The 10,496-nt window shown below is 43.3% G+C and overlaps 1 long non-coding RNA gene across 1 annotated transcript; it reads left to right on the top strand.

Moving 5' to 3' along the window:
• The first annotated feature begins 1,221 nt into the window (after positions 1-1,221).
• LOC125689501 (uncharacterized) lies at positions 1,222-8,091 on the top strand. The gene is made up of 3 exons (XR_007375309.1): positions 1,222-1,265; positions 7,480-7,613; positions 7,732-8,091. It is a non-coding gene; the product is annotated as an uncharacterized LOC125689501 (long non-coding RNA).
• Positions 8,092-10,496: the final 2,405 nt, after the last annotated feature.

Here is a 10,496-nt window from a genome sequence, read left to right as displayed (position 1 = left end):
GTACAGATTGGGGTGGCCTGTCTCCTGCTGCCAGGGAGCTTGAGGCTAACTGGAAGTTGGGTTGCAGATCAATTGCGACTTTTGAAAAACCTTGTTTAGCATGGGCATCCCAAGATTATGGAGAATTGCATGTGCTGGGTATCTCTGCTGAGGGCTTGACTTCCATTTAATGGAGATGGTGCAGACAGGTGGGTCTTGGAGGTTAAATGAAGGGTACTCAGAGAAAGGGAGAGTCTGTTCTTCTCTCACTTAGGATGTTTACTGTCTGAGATCTTACATATCTTGTCTGTTTTTCAGTCTTTTGTTGTCAGCTTTAGATCAAATAAGATGTTTTCTATCCTAGTCTCTGCTTTGAGATATGGCTTATGCTACAAGAACTTTATTTCTGACAAAAAAAAGCTTCAGGATTTCTGAGCCCTTTACTAAACCCCACCCCACGGCTATCACCCAAGAAAAAAAGCCCTTTGCAACTCCAAGGCTGAGAGGGGAGCCAGATCTAAAAGAAATCTTTATACACTCTCAAATACTCTGAGCTGCTACAGAATGTGCATAGCTGAATTTCAAAACAATGCTGCTTTGTTATCAGTCTTCTGTCAAGAACTGCCAGAGCAGTTCAACTTCCGTAAACCACAAATAAATTTCCATCCTTCTGGGGCTGAAAACTCAAAAGTAAGATTTCTGAAGGCTCAAATCCTACAAGACAAGGAGACACACTCCACAGGTTCTCTCTGAAAAATGAAGCAAAACACAAAATGAAAAAGAAGGAAACCAAACAACAAAAAACGTTCTCTCCCCAGCCTAATAGGTTTCAGACCAATCGTACAAGTTCGGGGATCTGTGATTTTGAAATGTCTGGGAATATTTTAACACACCTCTGCACTCAGATCATCTAGAGGAAAAAGTGCTACAGAAGGATGAAGGATCAGACCACAGGAAAGTGAATTCCCAGACCAGAGTGAAAAAAAATGGTCATCTAGTCAATTCACATCCACAAGCTAGACTTTATCTGAGCATCTACCTAACCTTGCTCAGCTTGCAGTCCTTGCCTAAGTGTAGCAGAAATGCTAAGTCACAGCCTGAAGCAGTGATTGAGCACCTGGTGGGAAGGCAGGACCAACCCAGGGGAGCTCAGGTGCATGCAATGTACCTGAGTGACAGGAAGGTGTGGAGCCAGAATCCATCCTTTCCCAGACCTCATTTAAGGGTTGGCAGGGGAGGCAAGGGGGTTTTGCTGGAGATCTCTGGGTTCCTGAGGCCTTCTGAAGGTAAGCATCTTCTTTCCTTTATTTCTGTGTCTATGACTGTTGCATTTGAGCAAATACTTACTTCCTATAGCCTGGGACCTTGCTGCTTCACTGTCACTGCTGCAATTTCCATTGTGTTATGCTATGGTATTCTCATCTGGAAGTAGACAGTGGTAATTGCTTGCCCAAACCAGTGTGGAGAAGGAAGATGCATGCAACAGGCTTTTGGACAGAGCTGGCATAATAGTTCAAGAAAGAAAAGAGTGGGGATCAGGGCTCCTGGCCTCTCATGCGTAGTCTGAAGGAGAAGGTGTGCGTTATAAGATCTGCAAGTACACCTTACTTAAGAGGTATGCTGTAAACAGTGAGCCCTATTCCACAGGGTGGTATGAGAAACCAGAAATCCTGGTGTACCTCAGGATAGTTCTTGTTCTGACAGTTTCTTATTTCGGGTTGAAATCCTCAAATGGGACGCAGTCTGGAAAGGAAGCTTTAAGGTCTCATGAGCACCTTCAGTAGTTATGCTTAATCTGTGGAGAAGAAGTTGTGCCTAATGGGCAAGAACAAAATTGAGAGATCACTGACAGGCAAAGAAATGTCAGTGATGTGCAGGACTAAGGAAGTAAAGGAAGGTTGGAACAAATAGCAAGCATATCAGAGAATGAGAGGCCTGGAGGAGATTCCTGGGTCAGAATCTGTGAAGGAGACTAGGACAGCAGTACAGGGAACATTGGGAACAGCCTAACCCACAGGAAGGTGTGACCTAAAAACTCCGAGGGGCTTAATGCAAGGCACTGAAGTGGCTACCAGCCTGAGTTAGAAATCCTTGTGATGAATCCCCTAGTATCTGTGTTAAGAGAACGCAGTTGCTCCTCACAGTCTGTAGCCAAAACCTGGCTCTGTTGCCTTTCTTAAATTCCATGCATCCTGTTGTCCTGGTGTAGGATAACACAGTTCTTCATTGCTACGTTCATGGGTGTCTTCCTTAAAAAAAAAAAAGCACCCAAAAAACAAACAAACAACAAAAAACAAGCAAAAAACAAAGCCAAAAAACCTCACCTCTGTGTGTGCTTTTCTCAAGCTGAGAGTGAGCAATACATAAAGCCCTAGATTAGATTTAGGGAGGAGCGGTGAAGCAGCCTCCTCTGCACGGAGCTCTCTGATGAGCACCTAACTCACATGTGGAGCTTTCTATGTAATCTTCTGGGTTTTTCACTCTAGAAATGAAGATAAAGCAATAGACTTTTCTGCTGCCTGGATTCTGACAGCACACTTCTCTTTTGGTGTTTTGGCTGGTTCTACCAGTCCAGACGTCTAGGAATGAGACAGCAGTTTGTGAGAATGGTGTTGATGCCATGTAGCCTTTCCATTCCATCAATAGGGATGCCTGAAATATCTTCTCTTGCTAGATGTGATGGGTAGCTACTGAATCTGGTAGCCTGACAGGGAAGGATGCTGTAGGTCTGGGTTTAGAAAATGCACTGAGCATCTATTCCTAATGGCAGGTGTGAAGGGACAAGGTGGTTTTAGGAACCTTTAAATTCAGAATAAAACCTCAGAGGCATATGCTAAGTGGCTAGACTCAGCAGACAGCTTTTCCGGTCTCGCATGTAACACTGTGCTCAGAACTGGAATGATCAGACTTGGGATACTTTGAGGCTTCTTTCGCTATCAGCAGCAGAGAATAAATATGCTGAAGTCTCTTCACCCCTGTTAGTTTGTCCTTCTGCTAGCTACATGGTCATTTCACTGTTAACAAAGCTCAGTGCAATGGAGCCCAAAAATGGGCTCCACATGGCTGTTTGTGTTAACGCATCCAGATCTTTGTTCCTGTGGGGGGCTAGCTGGTCCTTCTTTATGGAGATGTTCCTCTGAAACCCTGTGCAGTGACAGAGTCATGCCATTTGTTTATAAGGTGAACCCTGCTCCATCTTTGAAGAATATATTTTATTTGGGGAAGTATCTGATTCCTTGCAGATGTCTCCACTGATTCTTGTGTCCATGGAAATGCAGCAGTTGGGGAGGCAGGAGGTCAAGAACTTCTTTCACAATCAGGGCCTTCTATTTTTCACCACAAGGTCACTGTGGATGGTCACAGAGTTAAAGTAGGGGTCTGCAACACTGTGCCAGGGAAAATGTGTCTGTGTAGTGGTCTGACATGTTGCCTGGACCTGTGCAGGAGCCAGGGTGTGCAAGGAAGGACGGTGAGACTCCTAAACATCACCAGATTACATTTGTTTACTGACAGAACCAAAGTGATGGCGTCGTTCACATTTATGGCATGTCTATTTCTCATTCTGGGAAGCAGAACAAACAAATTAATTGAATTTCACTGCACCACTGCCATGTAATAAACTCATCTGATTGTTAGTGTTTCTCATAAAGACCCAATCCCTAGAGTCAAGATATGACAGAACTAATTCAACTTTTGTTAACCAAATAATATATCTCCAGCCTTTGACTTGGCAATTAGGGATGAAACAGTTTCCGTGGATGCCACAGATCCAGAGAACTCAAGAAAGACCTAAACTTTTCTACATTTATTATCTATTTATTTTGGAACTCATGATTGTTTAAGTTTAGCCTCACTAACTGAGGAGTCTGATATGTTATTATTGGGATCACCTGCTTAGGGAAGCTTAGGAGAGCTCAGTGCTTGTTTAGAAAGGTCCCTACACCAATAGAAACCAAGTTAAACAGAGTATGTGCTGACACCAAGACCAGTCCAAAGCTCTGGAATAACTGGAAGGGTCTGGCCTAAACTGGAATTTGCAAAGGCTAACAAATCGAGAACCTCTGAATCAGGATTTTGGGAAATAGCCCAGAAAGCACTGTGTGCTTTCACTCCATGTTGCTCGTTGCTCTTCTTCCCAAAGGAGAAGCTATTATAAGTATGCAGACTTTTAACATAGCAGGGAGTTCCTCCAAAAAGAAGGAGCATGAAGGTCAAACTGCAGTTTCCACTGGCCTCCACGGATCCCACAGTCCTCAGCCAAAATAATCTTGTGGGTTTTTTTTCCTTTTGTAAAAAGGTTTCCATTACAGTTATTTGAAAAGGGGACAGATACTATCTACAAAAACAGAAGAGAAAGGGGCAGTAGGAGCAAATTGCAGCTCTTGGGAGGCATTGCATTTACCAGTGACCTTTGTCAAAAGTCTCATGTGGATTTATCCTCTGAAAAAGGAAGTACATGTGCTGTCTCAATCCAACATTTTAAACAGAAATTGTGCAACTAGCCCTAATGGAATGCAAATAAAACCCATTGTAATGAGATTTCTGTGTCTGGCACAAATGATAGCATCAAAACCCTCTCCCTCCATCCCAAATTCCACTCTTTGCCATGTAATATTTCTCCAGCTAAACAGCAATCCAAAACTAGCAGAGCTCACCATAGGCAGCACGACCCAGGAACCATAATAACTGCATTCATCTCCTGTTCTGTGCAGGGAGCATGGAAAAGGTATTTTGTGAAGATGAGAGGCCTCTGTTCCCTACCATGATATGTAACAGCTAAAGAGGAGAAGGACACGGGGGTCAGGATGCCTACTTTCTCTGCCAGGGCCTGACAAGGAAGCAGTGTAAGATGAGCACAAAATATGTGGCAAGTACATAGTTACAGCAGACTCTAAAATCATTGTGGAAGAAACATGCTGTGAGCACTAAAGCCTGCTCCACCCAGTGCCTACAGCCTTGAAAGAGCAGGAAGAGGTCTGAGGGAGATACTGCTTACGTAAGATGACCACTAGGCTCTAGGATGACTGTGATGTCAAGACACAGATTCTCAACTCAAGATGGCTGTTGTAATACCTGAAAGCCAAGCCTGCTGGGGCTCATCAGTTCTAAACTGTAGAGCCCGTCCTTCAGGCTCTGCTCCAAACCAGTGTATAGAAGCCCCTGGAGAAGTGCTTGCACCACACACCATGCCAGCAGCCATAAGCTAAGCTCCACAAGCAAGGAGGTAAATTCAGGCTAGCTGTGGAAACAAGTTGGCATGAAAGGAAGTGTGAGGGAATCCAACCAAAGAAAATGGATGGGATGCAGAACAAGATCTGTGCACATCTAGGCCTTCATTTAAATTTTCTGTACGTTATTGCTAGAGAGGATCTGTTTTTCAGTAGCTCCCATTAAGGGAGTGTTCTTTTCAGAGATCTTTGTGTTATCAATCTCCCTTTCCATTTGACTTTACTGATAGTGGGAAAGGAAAAATATTGGTGCCCCAGCAGTATGGATATAGCCCTCAGCACCCTTGCAGAGGTGGCTGTGGAAAGCAAGATGAGGGCAAAGCTGTAGGTGGGCACCTCTGGGATATTCTGGATGGGGAGGAGGTGCATTATGAAAAAAAAACAACTTGTTTGGTAGGTAGAACAGAGTTTAAGAGTGGACCTGGGCAAATGGAGAGATCATGTCAACTGCAGTTGAATGCAGCTGTTATCTATGGTATTGTGCCCTGCTGCTTGCTCCAGCATAGCTGAGTAACCTGGGATTTTGTAGCACTGAGTCACAGCCGGGTAGGGCAGAGGATGTGCCACAATCCTGGGTTTCAGTCCTCCCAAATTCAGATAAAAACCACCCTTCCTGAGCTTGCACTGCAAACCAGAAGATAGGCAGGACGGATGGAAAAGAGATACTAGCAACCATTTATTAATCCAGATCTATAAGGATGTTCAAAATGGGACCTGAGTTGTCCCTGTTTGCTTGTCTTCTGGCCTTCTAGAAGGATTGCATTTGCCCATTTATGCATATGACTGTTATACCCAATTTCTGCCACCAGCTGATCCTATCATTATTTCCTCATATGTTTCCCTGTCTGGACTGAAAGAGGGCTGTGGAGGAAGATGACTTTGGTCTTGTGGTGAGAATTTTTAGTGTAAATAAGAGATCCAAGGTGTTAGTGAGCCTTGTTTGGTAGTTTTTTTTTTTTTGTTGTTTGTTTTTGTTTCTCTTTTTGGGGACTCTCAACTGCAAAAACATGACCTCACCTCCTTGGTGGAAGAGAGGGCACGAGTCCAAGGTCATTGTCCTGCAATGGATGTGAGGAACTGTCTTGAGGCTGCAGCTTTCTTGATGCCCCTCTGATAAGGATTTAAAGGTTCTCAGTGTCATGAAATTATTGACCAGGTGCCTTATGACAGTAATTTGGCTGACAGGTGTAAAGAACAGATTGGAAGATTGGATGTGCTAACATCCACCTCCATCAGTTTGTTACCACGGTTTCATTGCATTTCCAAAGCGGTGGGACATCTCCCTTTGAGAAGAGCTAAGGTATATTATAGTCGCTCTCTATCAATCATGCCCAGAAAATAAAGCTGTGTTTTTCTTGCAGAGTACTTACCGGTGCCTGTTTTCAACAATCTCAAGGAAAAATACACATTCCTACACCTACAAGTAATTAAACAGCAGATTGTTTGACAGTTAACAGGGAATTTACTCTACTAATGGTGTCCCGGGGGCACAGAAGTTTGTAAGGAGCCCCACATGCTCTTTCATGGCAGCCAAACTGTTTTGCATAGTCAACACTGAAAACAAAAGCTGTGATGATATACTGATCCCCATGACAACTCTGTTGGCTTTCTGTTCCCTGTTACAAGGTTTGTTTGGAGTCAGTCCCTAAAAAATGTGGAACTATGCACACATGGGAGTATTGCTGAGATCAGGGCCAGAAAGAACTGCAGGCCTTTAAAACAATTTCTTTCTTATTGGAGAAAACTCTGACTGTGAGAAATGGTTGAGCCCTGGGCAGCATTGAGCAGCTGTTTCAAGGCAAATTCAAATGCAATTTAAGATGAATAGAAATGACTTGAGTATGGTTCAGCTTTTGTAAGATTCACAGTAAATCAAATCTTTGACAGCAGACAGCTGCAACATCTATTGATCAATGTTTTGAGTGGGGGAAAAAAAAAAAAAGCAAGCCATGGCCATATTGATTGGCCATTTATCATATGAAATGCCTTTAAAGAAAGCAGAAGAGACAAGCACATCCTTTGTGCTCATGTATGGGAAATGAACACCTCTTTCTACACTGACCCCTGACTTGTGTAGGAGCACTGATGATACCTCCAGGCAACATGACCACCAACCACTGCCAGAAGTGCCAACATCTGAACAGAGCACCTCCATCCACATCCCTGAAATTTAACATTTTGACTCATCTCTCCCTCTGCCCCATCTCTCATTACTTTTTGCTTTTTTTTTTTCTTTCCCTATTATGATTCATAATTTGATTTTTTTTCATAGGTTCCCTGGTTCCAGACTCCCCAGCCCTTGTGTTGTGCTGCTCCAAGAGACTCACTGCTGCTCTTTTAGAAGAGAGAAAATGAGGGTACAGGAGAAGAGCTGAAACCATGGCAGAGGGAATGGAAACACAAAAGGTATTTCCAAGTAGGAACAAGTAAATTGTCCAAAAAACCCTGTCCATTTTTTTCAGCTGAAATGTTACTAGAATGCAAATGTACATCTTTAATTCCCACCCTCCTTCCAACCCCCCAGATATTATAGCACCAAAAAAAAACCCCGTGAATGAGAAGCATGGAAAAGAGACCAGTGAAAGCAATACTGTTGATTTTGTTTGATTTCAATATATCACTGAGGCTGAGAAACAAATGACTTTGGTCCCTGCAACATGGGTATGGTACAGACAGAAAGTAAATGGCTTACATCATGAAGTGGTTCCTGGCAGCATGCACAAGCCTTACCTCAGTGGAAGGGAATACATGCATATTCAAAGGCGTTTACTAAAGTAATGAAGAAAGGAGAAGCAGTGTTTTCCCTTGACTTGGAATTCCCACTTCTGCTCAGCTGGGAATGCAAGAATAATTAATCAAAGTGCTTAAATAAGTTTCTCTCTGCCTTAATCAGAGCTGTGCAAATAAATCATTTTTCAGTTCAGTAGCTGAACCAAAATAATAATAATCATAAAAAATATTTCTAAGTTGTCTGAAATGGAACTTCATGCTTTCTCAAATATTTTCAGTGAACGGAAATATTTGATTTAATTGAAATGAGATGGTGACTCTTCACTTTAATTGCTATTTATTTATTTTAAACACATGGGGATAAATCTGTCCTTACAACACTGTTTTGAAGGGAAAAGTCAAATCTTAAAAGAGGAGTTCAAACACAGCGTTCAACTCTGACTTCTATTTTATCAATATTTTCTTGCTTTTTCACCAAATTCACACTTAGAATGATCTCTCCTGTGCCAGTGTGACCAAACAACTGCCACTGAACTGTGCAGGATGTCTCCCTGAAACACTCACAAAAGCATTCCAGAATCATCCAAAAGCAGAAGCTGTACTGAACCAGGGTAAGAGGTTTGGTAAAACAAATGAATTGACTTGAAGGTACTGAAACAAAGAGCACATTGTTCCTTCAGAAGCCATTCTTTACAAAGAAATCACCTTTACTATTCTAATGTAATGCAGAAATCACACCACAAATTCTTTCACAAAATTCCTCAGTTTGTCCTCAGCTTATATTCACTATGTTTGGAAAAAACAGCTATTATCACGGCCAAGAAACTCCTAGAGGCTGAAGCCAGCTCACAGCCATGGCCTTGATGGAGCTGCAGTCATGGATGTACTGGGAGTTGCTCTTGGTGTTCTCCTTGGGCTGGCACCGGTATTGCGAGATGCAGCAGTGTTTTTTTGGCTGTTCTCCCTTGGCCCTGAAAATGTGCATTTTCAATTTGGAACTTTCACTTCCATCTACTCTTCTCAAGCATCACCTCTTCCCTCTGAGGGAGACCATGCTGCTCATGGTCCCATCACTGGGAAGAGATAAGGGATGCTCTGTGTTTAATGCTGGTAAGCCCTTTAGATGGGATGTAGATTGGATCCTGCAGTGGGTGTAATATTTCATGGCTCAAATTGCCTGAGTTTGGAAACAAGCCTGCATGTGTGTGCTGTTTACAATGCAGGAGCAATGCACAGCCTCCTGAGTACTAGGGAAATCATCTCTACCAGAAGACCACAGCCCAAATGTCACACAGCAGCTCTAAATGTCAAAAAAATCTCTCAGTGTGACTGCCAGTTCACCATACCCACAGGAATTGCAGCTACTTTATATAGCAGCACCGAGTCAACCTAAGCACGGTCCCTTTTATTAAAGGAACTGATACATTCAGGTTGAAAAGAGCTGCTTTTTGGGCACATGCACCTCCCTTCAGGTCTGAGATAAATGTGCGAGCTGTAGCACTAAATACAAGCTGAGAACAATTACTCAGAGTATTATTTGATTAATTAACTTGGTGACACCTTAGGTGAGAAAAGGTAGTAAGTGGAGGAGGGATGTTTTTAGCATAAGGAGAGGTAAAAAAGTCATTTAGTCCTCTGGGAAAGAGAGAGGGGGGAAAAAAAAAAAAAGAGTGGCAGGTAATTCATTGCCTGTGGAACACGAAGGTGTTAGTTTAGAGGAGGGATAAGAATTATAAAGTGCCATAAAACCAATATCTCTATAGAGCCTGTAATGTTTAGTGTCCAGAGTTATGAATTTCAGTTTCCCAGCTTGTCTCATGCTGCTCCTATTTTAGCCATGAAGAAGGACCTGGGAGCTCTAAAGCTTGTCCCTTATATCCACCTCTGTGGATTGCTCCCATAAAAAATATTTCCTCTCCTGACAAATCTTGCCTTTAGCACCTGCTTGGAGCCCAGCTATTCCTAGCACAGCAGCACAGAGCTCAGGGCTTCATTCTGCCCCAATACACATAGTAACCCAGTGCACAGTGGGCAAGGAGAGGGCTGCCAGACCTGCCCATGCCTTGCTGTGTGTAATGAGCTGTAACAGAGATCCACAGCTTGCTGCTGTCTCTCTATGGGACTGAGCCTTCTGGATGCAGCACCTCCTTTTAACTCTGGAGGTGCAGGTGGAGGGCCTGTCCCATTGATGCAGTGGGGTGCTGGGCTGTGTCTGTTTTCCCAGCAGTTTGGGTGGCCTTTCCTGAGCCTGCAGCCAGGCAGAAGGGAGTTTATACTTGCTGCCCTGTAAGATTGATGTGGTTAAACAGGAGAAACTGGTTGCTGTATAACCCCAAGCCTTCAAGTCTCCACAATTTGTTCAGGGACTTTTCAAACTGAGCTTCCTCCCATTTAATGCTTCCCTGCAGCCAAACCCCATACCTCTTGTCTCACTCTGGGAGGAGAGGAAAGCCACAGCGCACAATGAACTATCCCCTGAGCACACACAGCAGAATAGGGTTTCTCTTTGGATGGGGAAGGCTTTTCTTACCTACTGTATGTTCTTACCACTGTATGGCT

This window comes from Lagopus muta, chromosome 2 (genome assembly GCF_023343835.1).
Source record: "Lagopus muta isolate bLagMut1 chromosome 2, bLagMut1 primary, whole genome shotgun sequence".
Classification (NCBI taxonomy): Eukaryota; Metazoa; Chordata; class Aves; order Galliformes; family Phasianidae; genus Lagopus; species Lagopus muta.
This window is presented reverse-complemented; position numbering and strand designations above follow the sequence as displayed.